Below are 12,257 nucleotides of genomic sequence, written 5' to 3'. Positions count from 1 at the left end.
TATGTCTTACTATTAAACAAATCATTTCGCTAAAGATTTGACTTTTTTCAAAAAAATTTATTTCCGCTTTTTTCTTGACATTTAATATCACACAAGGTAACATTTTATGCACAGTCGGCTACGCCTTGAAAAGAAGAACTTCATTTACATACCTAGTAGCAGCTGTTCGCGTGATATTTCAATTGTATGTAGGCTGTTTAGGTTTTTTTATTGGTAACGCCGCCGCCACGTAGCGCTCTGTATAAAAATCACTGGCTGTGCCGTGTGCAGTCTGTGGCTGGTTTGCATTGTTGTCTGCCATTGTAGTGTTGGGCAGCGGCAGCTGGATGTTAACAGCGCATAGCGTTGCGCAGTTGGAGGTGAGCCGCCAGCAGTGGTGGACGTGGGGAGAGAGATGGCGGAGTTTTGAAATTTGTAAGAATTGGTGTCATGAACTGATATATATGACTATTAAGGTAAATACATTGTTTGTACTCTATTAAAATCTTTCATTCGCTAACTATGCCTATCAGTAATTAGTGCCTTCAGTAGTTTGAATCTTTTATTTAGCTGGCAGTAGTGGTGCTCGCTGTATTGCAGTAGTTCGAGTAACGAAGATTTTTTGTGAGGTAAGTGATTTGTGAAAGGTATGGGTTAATGTTAGTCAGGGCTATTCTTTTGTAGGGATTATTGAAAGTCAGATTGCGTTGCGCCAAAAATATTGTGTTTCAGTTTAAGCTCAGTCGTGTACAATTTTTCTAAGGGGACGTTTTACAATTTCCCTCAAATCGTTAACAAGGCTTTTATATTTTAGCCTGTTTATTTTCAAACAATTAAATCTTTTTTCGAAAAACTAGATATCACGCTGGCCAATTAGATACCTCATTTGTTTATTTCCAACTCTTCGTTTGGCTGTGAAAATGGGACAAAAATCCAATGCGTGAATTCTGGGGAGTGTTGTTTTCGATTTCCTCAAACATTTTACCTATAAATATTTGGTTCTCATGTGTAAGGTCAGAACACAGTCTGTTACCAAATGACATTTTTTCTGCTTATTAGTTTATGCTGTGAAATGATTGCCATCAGGTATGAAGCGTATTCTTTCCGGTGACTGCCAGGCTCATCACTAGGGCACCGGAGTAAATCGCTCGTCCAGAATTCCGGTAGTGTATCGCACTGAGAACTCTGCATTTCGTTTCCAGCTGCCAAATCGCTGTTGGCCCAGCAGTGGGTATGCAGACCAGGAGTCAAACCAGTGCGACGAAGTGGTTCTCGTGGCTACGTAGTGGCAGTTCGCCGATGGGCGTGCCGTGCGAATTCTCAAACAGGGTTTCTGCGTAAAATACGAATCACTGCGTATTGCTCTGGAACGAAATTTCGAATGCAAAGCTTAGCTAGAAATCTCGATGCGGTGCAATGCGGGGGCTCTCAAGGTCCTGATCAGGGACACGGGTGCAGAAACCCCTGCTACGCCCACGTGTGTTGGCGCACTGCTCGCGTAACATCGTTTTCAAATTCCTGTTTACGTCGCGAAACAACGAGGTGTTCTGCTCTGCACACAGTGGTAAATAAATATACTGATATACTAACTTAGTAATTCTTTGAAATAAGAGAAATTATTTCTGCAGTCATGACTTTCTCACGCAAACTCTCAATGTTAGCAGTCCGTAGACAGTGTGTTCGTCTCCAAAGCATTATATCCGTAGTACGGTGCGCGCCGAAGAAGTTAGCGGCTGCTTACATCAATTAGAGTAACCTAATTTAATTTAAGGTACTATTTCTCTCCATGAAAGCTTTCTTTTCAAAACAGATAAAATACAAAATACTTAATCGTACACAAGATGTGAGTCAACAAAATGTGTAAGGCAAAATACTAGGTTTACATACTTACATAAATGAACGAAAGGTCTTTCAAATATTTTGTATATGCAGTGGAAGTCACGTGCACGTAGCTAATTCAAGAAACACACATGTACGTGAAAAGAAAGATTAAATGTCACGTGTTCGAAATACAGAAACACTGAACGACGAGGAATTCGGTGCTGAGAAAAGTACAAGTATTTCGAATCGTACAATTCATTGCACGTTGTTTCAGTTGTTGCTAAACAAGGAATCTGCCCTCTGTATGCCGTTGTTCAGCCAATTGCAAAATCATTTAAGATGACAGAGAGCAGAAGAACGCCGTAACTTTACGCCACAATAAGAGCAAGAAGATGCTTCATAACTAGAATCAAATCAAATGTTCGATCCAGCAGGTTACATCATATGAAGGAGAGCATATGTCGGTACCTCTACCGTCTGATGTACTCGGTCCACGATATCGCACAACGTGAGTCATTGATACGAGCTTCTACTAATTCCTCACGATGGATAGTCTGCCTCCAAATTCATCTCACACCAGCTATATCGAACATACATCAACAGAGGATACATCCGTTTGAATTAAACGTATCTTCCGTCTCCTACAAATCTCTCAAATGTACGATTCGAAATAATTACCTTACGAGCGAAATTCTAATGAAATCGTCTACTTAGCGTGTGTGTGTGCGCGCGCGCGCGCGCGCGCTCGTGTGTGTGTGTGTGTGTGTGTGTGTGTGTGTGTGTGTGTGTGTGTGTGTGTGTGTGTGCGTGCGTGCACGTGCGCGTATGCGTGTGAGAGCGAAGGACAGTGCGATGTGTCATGTTTTATCCCGTCATTGTGTGTGTATGTGTGTTCAAATGGTTCAAATGGCTCTGAGCACTATGGTACTTAACATCTGAGGTCATCAGTCCCCTAGAACTTAGATCTACACTACTGGCCATTAAAATTGCTACACCACGAAGATGACGTGCTACAGACGCGAAATTTAACCGACAGGAAGAAGATGCTGTGGTATGCAAATGATTAGCTTTTCAGAGCATTCAAACGAGGTTGGCGCCGGTGGCGACACCTACAACTTGCTGACATGAGGAAAGTTTCCAACCGATTTCTCAAACACAAAAAGCAGTTGACCGGCGTTGCCTGGTGAAACGTTGTTGTGATGCCTCGTGTAAGGAGGAGAAATGCGTACCATCACCTTTCCGATTTTGACAAAGGTCGGATTGTAGCCTATCGCGATTGCGGTTTATCGTATCGCGACATTGCTACTCGCGTTGGTCGACATCGAATGACTCTTAGCTGAATATGAAATCGGTGGGTTCTCAAGAGGTAATACGGAACGTCGTGCAGGATCCCAACGGCCTCATCTCACTATCAGTCGAGATGACACGCATCTTATTCGCATGGCTGTAACGGATCGAGCAGCCACGTCTCGATCCCTGAGTCAACAGATGGGGTCGTTTGTAAGACAACAACCATCTGCACGAACAGTTTGACGACGTATGCAGCAGCATGGACTATCAGCTCGTAGACCATGGCTCCGGCTACCCTTGACGCTGCGTCACAGAAAGGAGCGCCTGCGATGGTGTACTCAACGGCGAACCTGGGTGCACGAATGGCAAAACGCCATTTTTTCGGATGAAACCAGGTTCTGTTTACAGCATCATGATGGTCGCATCCGTATTTGGCGACATCGCGGTGAACGCACATTGGAAGCGTGTATTCCTTATCGCCATACTGGCGTATCACCAGGCGTGATGGTATGGGGTGCCACTAGTTACATGTCTCGGTCACCTCTTGTTCGCACTGACGGCACTTTGAACAGTGGAAGTTACATTTTAGATGTGTTACGACCTGTGGCTAGACCCTACATTCGATCCCTGCGAAGCCCTACATTTCAGCATGATAATGCACGACCGCAAGTTGCAGGTCCTGTACGGGCCTTTCTGGATACGGAAAATGTTCGACTGCTGCCCTGACCAGCACACTCTCCAGATCTCTCACCAATTGAAAACGTCTGGTCAATGGTGGACGAGCAACTGGCTTGTCGCAATAAGCTACTTTTGATGAACTGTGGTATCGTGTTGAAGCTGCATGGGCATCTGTACCTGTACACGCCATCCAAACTCAGTTTGACCCAATGCCCAGGAGTATCAAGGCCGTTATTGCGGCCAGAGGTGGTTGTTCTGGGTACTGATTTCTCAGGATCTATGCACCCAAATTGCGTGAAAATGTAATCACATGTCAGTCCTAGTATAATATATTTGTCCAACGAAAACACGTTTATCATCTGCGCTCGCGCGGCTCCAGACTGAAGCGCCTAGAACTGTTCGGCAGCAACGGCCGGTTTGTGTGTGTATGTGTGTGTGTGTGTGTGTTTGTATGTGAGTAGTAGTCAAGATCAGTTTGCTTATGATACGTTTCACTTTGTTACCGAAGGAATCTAGGTGGAGATTTCGAGATTTAGGGTCATTTCATCGACCCGACTGTTAGATTCTACGCTGTAACTCAGTTGTAGGAGGCTGGGCAAGAAATGTGAAGTTCGGTAAAGTCGAAGCAGGGAGGCCAAGGGAAATTTCTTATTCAACTGTTACCCAAAACATGCCATCTATAACCAGTAGTTGCCTTACATGGTCTATGCATACAAGTTAGTAGCTAAAGCGTCTTTTAAGAACCCTCTTTGTAAAACTCTATGAAAAGGGCTTTCACTGTGTTACGTGACAGTATAATTTACTGTAAGATATATGTTTGAGTAAATAGGACTGTCACGTTAAATTAATTTTAGCTTCATTTCAGTATTATATTTAATTATCAGCTGTAGGAAAGGCTGAATCTCACCTGCAAGAACAATACACGACCTGAAAATCATATTCATCGTGAGTGATAGTACGAGAAGAAATGGGAATAATAAGATGTAATATTACCGTTAGCACTAAAGGAAATACTGTGTAACCACAGCTCCCTAATACGTAAGTCTGGTTGTAGTAAAGTCTCCAATAATTTTAACTTTCTTCTTGGCCTTATTACGTGTCTGCACAGAGGATCGGCGTGGTGTTCTGCGTGTTGTTCTGGATCTGTCAATGTTAGAAGCATAATAAAGGGTGACCTGATGTTCTTCATGTGTCACCTCGTACTGTATTTCTGTCTCGATCCCGCGGCCATTCATCAAGCGTCCACACTCTGAGGTACAACTTATTAGTTATTCTGTAATCAGTAATTTCATGTACTGTGATGTCAGCGGAACATATCCCCAGAGTAATGAGGAGAGCCTGTGCCGGCTTGGCACTGAAAGCTTCCGTGTTCCTTACGAACAACCCTCGCTGCGTACGTCTTACGGTGGCTCTCTGCCGTAACAGACGGCGCTGGTGACACCAAGTACTTGTTGCAATACCCAAAGTGTCTGTTAGTATTGCACTGTGCTACAATTTTATAGCCTCCAGGGGTAAGTTACAGCAGTGCAGTGCTTGCTCTCGATTTTAGCACACTGTAGACAGACCGTATCTACAAGCGCAGAAAAGTTTCTTCTGGTGTCGAGGAAAACTCCTGAATACCACCATATAGTACTTCGCGTAAATGGAGCTGTTATCTAACATGAATTTCCGTGTTCACCCTTAAACAGCTAGTATGTATTTCTATTTACATCTCTTGTTAATTTGTTGCCTTGCACCACCGTTGTATCTTTGAGAGCACAAAGCATTATGATTATTATTATGATTATTGTTATGATTAGCCCATAGCAACCTCTTTTACTACCTTGTGACGACCAGCAAACCGTTCTATTACGCGCCCCTTGAAGGCATATTGGGATTAGGAGACTTCTTACGCGACTGAACATCGCAAGCCACCATTGATTACACTAAGCACCTGAACTGTCGATCATTATTGCAACACAATATTCTTCTTTTGCATTTTCTGCAATTTGGAATGCCTAATTAACGGCGTTGATACTTAAGTCACCAAATTCATCACATACTAACTTTATCGAATACACACAGATTAACCTCTGAGGAAACTAAACTGACACGTGCCGAAATCCTATGGCTGTCTACTCTCTTGACGATACTTTCATACAAGCCGTTCCTAAACTTTTTCTAGTGCTTTATTACACAAATAGGTCAATAGCTCTTCGGCTCTACGGGATCTTTAGCGAGGTATCTCTTTATGATGAATGCATGTGCAGATTTCCAAGTCTCCGGCACCCTACTCTGTTTCAACGCCTCATTCAGTAGACGTGTTAAGAATAGCACTATTATTGGAACTAATTTCTGTATCACCTCTGAACAGATACCATCTGGAAAAGGTGCTTTACCACGTTTTAGAGAGGCAATCGCTACAGTGATTTCTAACTCGTTTGAGCGCGGGGCATTGATGGATGGAAATTGTGTGTATTTGAAGAGTCATCTGTCAAAAGCGAGTTTAGTAAATGTTCGAAAATAGTTTCTCCAGCCAGCATTAGACAGGGGCGCGAATGCCGAAACCGATCGGCAGTGCTAAACAAAATAAGAATATTTATATAGAGTGAACAACCTTTGAAGAAATGAAGATACTCTTCTTGAAATGTGTGACATATATAGGACATTCCACCGCTTCTCAGGAAAATCTTTTCGCAAACCTCTGCTGCATAGTGCATAATTGTTTTGTGGATAACCATTCATTTAACCGGGCACACTATTGACGATCAAAATTCATCCCAAATATAATCTTTATGACTCAAGCTGGGAATTTGAGCAAGTAATTCTAAAAACTTCATTGTATCTCTTCGAAACACGTTGCAGTGGCCATTGCCTTGTGGACGGGGCTCTTAGACATCATGATGTATAAATCTCAAACTGTTGCCACACTGTGGGCAGCATGCTATTGTCTAGAATGTTACGATAAACACCTGGGGTCATTTTTAACATTGATCAGACATACACTATGTGATCAAAAGTAGCCGGACACTGGCTGAAAAAGACTTACAAGTTCGTGGCGCCCTCCATCAGTAATTCTGGAATTCAGTATGGTATTGGCCCATCCTTAGCCTTGATGACATCTTCCACCCTCGCACGCATATGTTCAGTCAGGTGCTGGAAGGTTTCTTGGGGAATGGCACCCTATTCTGAGGGGAGGTATCGATGTCGGTCGGTGAGGCGTGCACTATGTCAGAATTCCAAAACATCCCAAAAGTGTTCTATAGGATTCAGGTCATAAGTCTTGTGCAGGCCAGTCCTTTACAGGGATGTGACTGTCGTGTAACTACTCCGCCACAGGCCTTGCAATATGAGCATGTGCTCGATCGTGTTGAAAGATGCAGTCGCCATCCTCGCATTGCTCTTCAACAATGGGAAGCAAGAAGGTGATTAAATCATCTATAAACATCTATGTAGGCCTGTGCTGTGATAGTGCCACCAAAACAACAAGGGTGCAAGCCCCATCCATGAAAAACGCGACCACACCATAACACCACCGCCTCCGAATTTTACTGTTGGCACTACACACGCTGGCAGACGATGTTCACCCTGCCATCGGATCGCCACACTGTGTACTCTGATTCGTCACTCCACACAACGTTTTTCCGCTGTTCAATCGTCCAATGTTTACGCTCCTTACACCAAGCGAGGCGTAGTTTGGCATTTACCGGCGTGAAATATGGCTTTTGAGCAGCCGCTCGACCATCAAATTCAAGTTTTATGACCTCTCACCTAACTGTCATAGTACTTGCAGTGGATCCTGATGCAGTTTGGAATTCCTGTATGATGGTCTAGTTAGATGTCTGCCTACTGCACATTACGACCCTCTTCAACTGTCGATGGACTCTGTCAGTCAACAGACGAGATCTACCTGTACGCTTTAGGGCTGTACGTGTCCCTTCACGTTATCACTTCACTATCATGTCGGAAACAGTGGATCTAGGATGCTTAGGAGTACGGATATCTCGCGTAGAAATATGACACAAGTGACGCCCAATCACCTGATGATGTTCGAAGTCCGTGAGTTCCGTGGAGCGCTCCATTCTGCTCTCTCACGATGGCTAATGACTACTGAGGTCGTTGATATGGAGGTCCTGCCAGTAGGTGGCAGCACAATGCACCTAATACGAAAAAAGTATGTTTTTGCGAGTGTCCGGATACTTTCGATCTCATAGTGTAGCTGTAAGGATCAGACCCAAATGAAACGATACCCCAGCTATCATACTATCTACTGAAATTCCCTTCTATTGGATTAAGTGCGGTAACTCTCTCTCGTGAGGGATTGGCCAGGTTTACAACGCTCCTGTAGGTACCACTTTATTTAACCTGTATTTTTGCCCGATAAAATCTTTTTCCAATATTTAAGCGTTCAATGACCTTGTAGTGTGACCCATTTTAAATGATTTCGTTCATTCTTTCATGTGATCAATAGTTTCTGATGATTACAGCAGCTGTTACAACTGAAATGTGATGCTCCACTATGTAAATTTCTATCACTGCCCTCTGTACTTTGTGCACTAGGCCGTATTGAAAAGTAATGTTTGTGGATTTTTATGTGAAAAATCTTAAAGCTTTTTCAAGTAAAACAAAAGGTATTAACAATTTGTATTTCTATTCATGATGTTTACGTATTTATAAATGTTTATGTCCACGTATCGGCATGGCTTTAAAAGCATCGCTCGTGCGAACTCTTGCCATTTTCTCACATGGCATTTTTCGAACAATGAATGAAGGACAACATGCATATTTCATATCCCTAGATTTCTCGAAAGAATTATATGCGGTGCCCCATAGCAAGCTGTTAACGAAAGTGCGAGTATATGGAATAGAACGACACATATGTGAGTGGCTCGAAGACTTTTGAAGTCATGGAGCCTAGTATGTTGTCCTCGACCGTGAGTGTTTATCAGAGACAAGGGTATGATCAAGAGTGCCCCAGGGACGTGTCATAGGACCACGGTTGTTCTCCATATACATAAATGATTTGACGAAGAGTGCGGGCAACAGTCTGCTGTTTTTGTTGATGATGCTGTGGTGTACAATAAGGTGTCAAAGCCGAGTGACCGTAGCAGGATACAAGATTCATAGTTGGTGTGCTGAGTAGCAGCTAGCTCTAAATGCAGAAAAATGTAAATTAATGCGGGTGAGTAGGAAAAACAAACCCGTTATGTTCAGATACAGCAAAAGTAGTATCCCACTTGACACCATCACATCGTGTAGATATCTGGGCGTAACGTCGCAAAGCGATATGAAATGGAACGAGCGTATGAGGACCATGACAGGAAAGACGAATGATCGACTTGAGTTTATTAGAAGAATTTTAAGAAATTGTGGATCTGTAAAGGAGACGGCGTTTAGGACGCTGCCGCGACCTATTATTGAGTACTGTTCGAGTGTTTGGGATCCGTACCAGCCCGGGTTAAAGGAAGACATCGAAGCAATTCAAAGGTTGGCTTTTAGATTTGTTACCGGTAGATTTAAACAACACGTAAGTTTTACGGAAATGCTACAGGAAGTCAAATAGCAATCCCTGTGGGGAAGGCGACGTTCTTTTGGAGAAAAATTTAGAGAACCGGCATTTAAAACTAACTGCCGAACGAGCCTACTGACGCCAGCATACATAGTGCCGAAAGACCACAAAATCAGGGAGCAGAAATTATTGTCCATACGAGGTACATAGACAGTCAATAATCCCCTGCTCTATTTGCAGGTAGAACAGGAGAGCAAATTGCTAGTAGCTGTACAGGTATCCTCCACCACGCGCCGCACGGTGGATTGCGGAGTATCTATGCAGATGTAGATTTCTGAGCATAGCCACCCAGGCGATGAACACATTTCTCCCAAGGAGAGGCCAGTTTGTTGAACGCGTCACTGTAGAACGTTTGAATTTGTTGACTGAGCCACGACGTCCCCCCTGCCTGCACCGCTTCGTCACTATCCAAGTGATGTCCTCGAAGGTGTTCTTCAGGTTTTCCAAACAGATGAAAACCGGACGGGGTCAAGTCGGGACTGTATGAAGGATATCGGTGACAATGAACGCAGGACTTTGGACTGTTTCAGATGCCGCAGGGGTCACGAGTAGACTGGCATTGTCATACTGAAGGAGGTGCTGCTCCTTGTGTGGAACGTACTCTTCGAATTCGAAATGTAGAGGTGAAGATGTACAATGTTAATAGGTTTTGCAGTATTTAAGAAACCTTAACGGTTTTCACATAAATAATTCTGAGACATTACTTTTCAGCTTGCTCTCTTACTTTGGAAGTCCTTCCCAGTAATTGGCATGGATTTTGGAAGCTTTGTTCGTTTACAAATCTTCAGAATTCGAGTGTTTATATTGGTAAATTTCTACGAGAATTAAGTCTGCGTTTACTGATTCCATGACGTTTTCATTTCATAATAACGTTACTACGAATGGGCCCGAGGCCCCTAACTCCGGTGAAACCAGAAACTGTTCTCCCCCACAGTCGCGCCACATTCTAAATCACTCAGGTATATCTTACCTACGAGAGATTGGTTGATCGCGCTTTCTGGCAGTCGATACCGGCTCCAAGGGTGACGTCTTGTTCCTTGACGTCCAGAAGGCGTTAGATACAGTTCCGTACGGCCGTCTAATTAATAAAATACAAGCATATGTAATATCATACCGATTGGCTTGAAATTTTTGTGACATTCGTAACGGGGAAACTCTTCAGACGTAAAAGTGACTTCAGGAGAAACACAAATAAATGTCATAAGACCATTACTTTCCACAACTGATACAGCAACCTAATACATGACATCAGAAGTTCCATGATGCTGGTATATACAGAGAAGTGGAAACGCTAGAAAATTGTAGCGAAATGCAGGGAGGCCGGCAGAGGGTATACGCTGGGTGCAGGGATTCACAATGACACTTAACACATAAACAAATGTGACGTATTGCGGATGAATAAGTGGAAAACATAGTACTGCATTGCTACACGTTTGCAGAATAATCAGTGCAAGTAGGCACGTTCATTACATATCTGGGGACACGCGCCAGGAACGATTTAATGTGGAGCAGGTAAGGCGAATGTCAGATTCATTGGATGTACGATAGTGTTCAAAATTAAAGCAAGAAACGAAAGTTTTGCAAGGCTGTGTTTATTTTGCCTCAAAACAGTATAATCAGGTGGTAGTAAACCAGAAATACTGTAAGAAATACACAACGTAAACACCTGCAATATGCATAACGGTAGGCAAAAATGTTTGTGGATATTTCCAACTAAATGGATTTGCACACGCATTTCGACAACTGATTAATGTGCTCAGTACGGCGCGTGATCACCACAGACCTAACAACAACGGGGCATGCTGTGAATGATATCATAAATCTCATGTTGAGGCAATAACGCCCATTCTTCCTGGAGAGCTGCTCGCAAGTCTTGGAAAGTGGTTGGTGTATGCTGAAGTGATGCAACCCGTCTTCCTAGTGCATCCCAGACATGCCCTTTGGGATTCAAATAAGGAGAGCGAGCAAGCCACGCCATGCGTACAGTATCTTCCGTTTCCAAGAAAACATCAACCGCTCTTGCTCTATGAGGTCGATCATTATCGTCCGTCAGTACAAAGTCTTGATCCGCACAACCTCGCAACAATCACACATGAGGTCCCATGATCTCGTCACGATACCTCATAGCAGTTAAACCTTGCCGATTCACCCATACAATTGAATGAAGAGATGTTTATGTGGTGAACATTAGCCCTACCTATAATATTAGGGATCCTCCTCCATATCGGTCTCTTTACATAGTGTTTCGATCCCGAAATCGTGTTCCACGTATCCTTCAGATGCGAATGCGTCGATGATCACTCTCAATACCAAATCGGGGCTCATCTGTGAAAAGAATAATTGGCCATCTGTACGATCGCCCAGGTGGCATGTTGACGACTAGACTCTAGACGTTACCTTCTGTGAAGATGCGTCAGAGGTACAACAAGCGTCCAGCAATACCAGTTGCCGTGCGCTGCTAAGGCGGTACCATCGTGCCCTTACATCTTTCTGACGTCACACGTGGTCGGCCCTGCCCTGGTCTCTGGGGTACTGCTTCGGTGTCTGTAAATTGTTGCCACATCCGAGAAACAACACAACGACTTACATTAAGCTACCAGGCCGTACCAGTTGGCGACTCTTTCCTTCCATTCTTCGTATGGCCCTCTACCGCAGAGTGGTAGGCGTCTTCTTTGCGCCGTATTACACCGACAGTGACCGTATACACAGCGGTTGTGGATGTGAGACTACCCAGCAAACACTACCCCGTTTGATAGGCGCCCTCACGTCATCGTTGATGTGGTTGTCCGTTGACTGGAATGCCATTTTCTGTGCAGAAGACGATTATATGGACATCTGTTGACAGTTTGTGTGATTAAAAGGTGAATCAGAAACAAGACGGGACAATAGAGGCTCGTAGCTTTAATTTCTGGAACCAGTGTATCATAAGGGAGTGTAGTCT

Source organism: Schistocerca gregaria, chromosome 1, assembly GCF_023897955.1.
Source record: "Schistocerca gregaria isolate iqSchGreg1 chromosome 1, iqSchGreg1.2, whole genome shotgun sequence".
NCBI classification, from domain to species: domain Eukaryota; kingdom Metazoa; phylum Arthropoda; class Insecta; order Orthoptera; family Acrididae; genus Schistocerca; species Schistocerca gregaria.
Note: the sequence above shows the minus strand (reverse complement) of the source record.